This window comes from Limulus polyphemus, unplaced genomic scaffold, assembly GCF_000517525.1.
Source record: "Limulus polyphemus unplaced genomic scaffold, Limulus_polyphemus-2.1.2 Scaffold1403, whole genome shotgun sequence".
NCBI lineage: Eukaryota > Metazoa > Arthropoda > Merostomata > Xiphosura > Limulidae > Limulus > Limulus polyphemus.
In genome coordinates this window covers 175,192-179,325 of record NW_013667013.1, presented here as the reverse complement: position 1 = coordinate 179,325, position 4,134 = coordinate 175,192, and the positions used below count along the sequence as shown (strand labels likewise).

Genomic DNA, 4,134 nt, shown 5'->3' with positions numbered 1-4,134 from the left:
TGACAATATGAGAATGATTTTATTAATATATGGCTTGTTATTGAGACAGATATAATAAATTTGTAGCGATATAAGATTATTGTGTCCGGTAGATTTATTTTCCTTTTAGTTACCAGTAATTTTGTTCTTTTTTTTTATATTTTTACAGCATATTTCAATGGTTACTTCTTCCATCTATGCAAGATTTTGATTTTGTGGGGGGTATGACATAAACCTATGACGTCATAAACTACTAGTACATCTTAACGGGACTAATTGAACGTTCTGGCGAAGAGATTGTTATTGGCCAATAGATAGAAGAGGAGGTTAAGGTGTGGATCAAATTTTGCAGATATTTTTCAAAACTGATAACAGCATACTAATACTAACAAAGACAAGGTAATCTGCTAGCCTTTGTTTAACCTTGAAGATAAACTAAAATTAATTTAATAAATAAAAAGTAGTCTGTCAACTGTCTTTTTTAACTTTTAATAAATAATTGTTAAGTATGAATGTTAATTTTTCTTCGCCGTTTGTTTGAGAAGTTTAAAGTTAAACTTAATCTTTAATTTTTAGAGGTTACTGCTGATGTAGTTGAGGGTATGGGTATAGATTTGATGTATATAGATTTTCAGAAAGCATTTGACAAAAGTACCACATAAAAGTCTTGTTAAAGAAGTGTCTCAGTAGGTTTTTAGGATATGGGATAGAAAATTGGCTAAATGGAAGAAAGCAGAGGGTTGTTAATGGAGTTCAGTCAAACTGGATTAGTGACAAGTGAGGTACCTCAGGGCTCAGTGTGAGGATATTTGCCTCTTTTTTTTTTTATTTGTGTTAGTGACATAGATGAAGAAAGGGTAAATAAATTATCTGAATTTGCTGATGATATTAAGGTTTTGTGTGTTGCTGGCTGTGAGGATGCTGCTGCTGCTTTACAAAAGGATTTACTTTCGATTATAATAATAGTAAGGAATATGGAATATTATCATTTGAAATGTGTATATAATTTTGTTAGGAATAACTTTAACAGTGTGATAGAAGAAAAGAATATTGATGTTGTAGTTGATCAGTCTCTTAAGCCATCCAAACAATGTGCTGTTGCTGGTGGCAGTGAAAATAGAATTTTAGATTGTATCTACAGAACTATTGAATACAAATTTAAAGAGGCTTTGAGTTTTTTAAAGTTTAGTTTAGTGGATAAGATATTCTAGGTTATGTATCTATATATATGTCATTCCGGAAGCCCTTAAAGGTTAGTCTTAAGTTAACAAATCATTACCAATTCTATAATAATAACAAAATTTAACATTATAATAAAACTAAAAGTGAAGTTAAAGCAGTGTTGTATGAACTTTCTATTTCTAAATTGCTTTAGGTACTCTCCATCCTAGTTGGACTTCTTCTCTAAAAATCATTCTGGTGAAAACTTAGTTATTTTTAACAATTACAGTTTTATTAATTTTTTCCATAAAGTCCACATTATTTTTAAATCAAGCAAATCTTTGCTTGTAATTATTCATTCTAAAACTAAAAGCTTGATTAAAGCTTATCTATATTGAAACACATTTCTACGCTTTTTTATTGTTTGTTAAGCCTACTGAAATCATTTTGAATCAGAATATTCTCCTGAAATACAAATAAATCATTGAAAATGTTATAAAGAAAAATGAACATGAACGAGGACAAGAAGTATTATAACTTAATGACAGAAATATTGGGAATGCCATTATTTATGATAAATGTATTGTAACAGTGCTACTACATTTATATGTAATTACCCTTTTAATTTTCTAATATATGGTACAGATTGAGCTAATTTTATTTCATAGGCACAACTTGAAAGTTTATAACTCATCTAAGTTCTACAGTATCATTGTACCATAATTGCATTATAGATTGGGCTTTTTTTTCATAAGCACAAGTTGCAGGTTTATTAATCATTTAAATTCTATAATATCTTTGTGTCATTATCTTATGTACAGATTAATTGTAAAGTAGTTGCATGACAAACTGAGGGAGAATATTTTTAAACTAAAGTAAAAGGCACTCACAATTCATAGTATGTATGTGTAGTAAACCAGACAAGTATTTGGTGAATTATCAATAACACTCATCTCAATGTATCAGGTTTGAAAAATAGAATAGATCTGATGAATGCAAGCTAGAAAGTTTTGGGATATGTAGATTGCATACACATGTTAAGAAAACAACTAAGAAATAGACAACCATTTGTACTTCTTTTATTGTTCAATAACAGACAAGAAAAGAATGTATATATGGTCCCATCTAACCATGGAAAATTCAAGATGTAATGATATATGTTTCTTAATGACTCATTGACATATTTTCAAAATATGGTAGTACATATCAATATACCTATTACTGCCATCATTAATTTTTAGTGTTTGACAAATTGCCATCACAGAGAAAACAGTTTTACAGGAGATATTTTTTTTAGAATGTACAGCTAACCATTTAAATCTTATACATGTGTGGCAGTAGTTTTAATTACAGAGAGGTCCCTTAATGGTTTAATGGTAATAAATTATGAAGACAATTGCTTTAGTAAAATAAATATACATTGAGGAAAACTCATTAAGTTAATTTATTACCTTTCTATGGCTTACATGTAATAGAAAACCATTACTAACTTCAAAGATAAAAGCCCTTTGCAACCTTGAGGTACCTCAAAACATATTAATTTTTTGACTTTACAGTCTAGTGTAACTACACAAATAGTTTAGGCATATAATTTTGAAGAAAGAAAATAATTTCAGTTTTCAGAGATATATAAATAATTTTGTCAGTTTCAGAAATTTTAAATTTATAAAACAAAATGTGGATAAATGAATATTACAGTTCATGACATCACCAATTTCAAAAATCCACTGTTTTCAGACTAGATGAGTTAAAAATGACTTTCAAGTAATGAGTGCAAAATTTACAGATATGCATCTTAGTTTCATTTACCAACAAGTTATATTTGAAAAAGTGGGAAATTTAACAATTTCTCAATCTTAATTATAATTGGACAAAAAAATCAAAATTTAGACCTAGAAGTTTAAATTTTTTTAACTACTTCATCAAAAAAGAAACTTGCATAACAAAAAATTTAAAATCTCGACACATTAGTTATAGTTATAATTTTATTTTTAAGGATCTTTGTGGGTATAAAACAAATATAGTTTTTCAAAATCTTGTGTCATTTTCCCACCATTAAAACACAGGATATTGGGCATGTTTGTTGTCACTTCTGATATATTTATTATGAGTACATGAAACTCACAGCAACAGCAACAGAGTTTTACTTAGTCTGAAGAATTGAAAAGTAATAATAATACTAATATAAACCTATTCAGATCATTACTTTTAATGAAAGACTGAATAAACTCCATTAGGCTGTGTTCTCCATCTGTTTACTATATGTTATGTCAAGTATCTTTATACGTTAAACTAAGTATCAACAGCTAGAAACAGCTTAATAAAAGAACAAACTACAATACTTTTCATCACCATCACCTTGATATCATCTGGTGCCACTTTAACAAGTTTTAAGCTGTTTATAGTTTCTAACTTTTAAGTAAATGGGGTTCTTCTTTTAGACATAGGTATCTTTGTGATAAAACAGAACATGAATGTAATAACAGGAAGCATTTATTAGACATTTCAGAATTATCATAATTCCATCATCAGTAATCTAGGGTTATGAAACTAGCAAACAATATTTGTAATTACAACAGAAATATATACACAAGAAATAAACAATTTGAATATACAAATATAACCATAGAAAATGAAAACTGGGGCAAAAGTTAGATACTTAAAAGATTGTTTGCTGACTCCTATTGTTCACATCTCGTACGTGTATATGTGCAGAGAATGTAATACCTCCTATATTGGTGAAACCAAATGTCACCTTAAAGTACGACTATGTGAATGCATGGGCACATCTATAAAAACTGGAAGAAAGGTTACAAACCCTCCCATCTCTGCTATCTATCAACACAATACAGAAACAAGACATCCAATTTCTCTTTCAAACTTTAAAATTCTTTCAACAGCCAAACATGATACTGAACTTCTTATAAAAGAAACATTATACATAACTCTTCCATCCCTAAATATCACAGACTTCACTGGATTTAAACCTATTTT

The 4,134-nt window shown here is 28.6% G+C and overlaps 1 protein-coding gene across 5 annotated transcripts in view; it reads left to right on the top strand.

Annotated features, from left to right (window-relative positions):
• Positions 1–234: 234 nt before the first annotated feature.
• The window catches only part of LOC106463427 (histidine triad nucleotide-binding protein 2, mitochondrial-like), an 11,658-nt gene continuing 7,758 nt past the window's right edge, over positions 235–4,134 (top strand). The window contains exon 1 of one of the 5 annotated variants that reach the window (XM_022390913.1): positions 235–311. The gene's annotated coding sequence lies outside the window, so the exon portion shown is untranslated. Of the gene's footprint in view, positions 379–4,134 lie in introns of all 5 variants that reach the window. The other 4 variants (XM_022390914.1, XM_013923454.2, XM_022390911.1 and 1 more) reach the window with 4 other exon arrangements.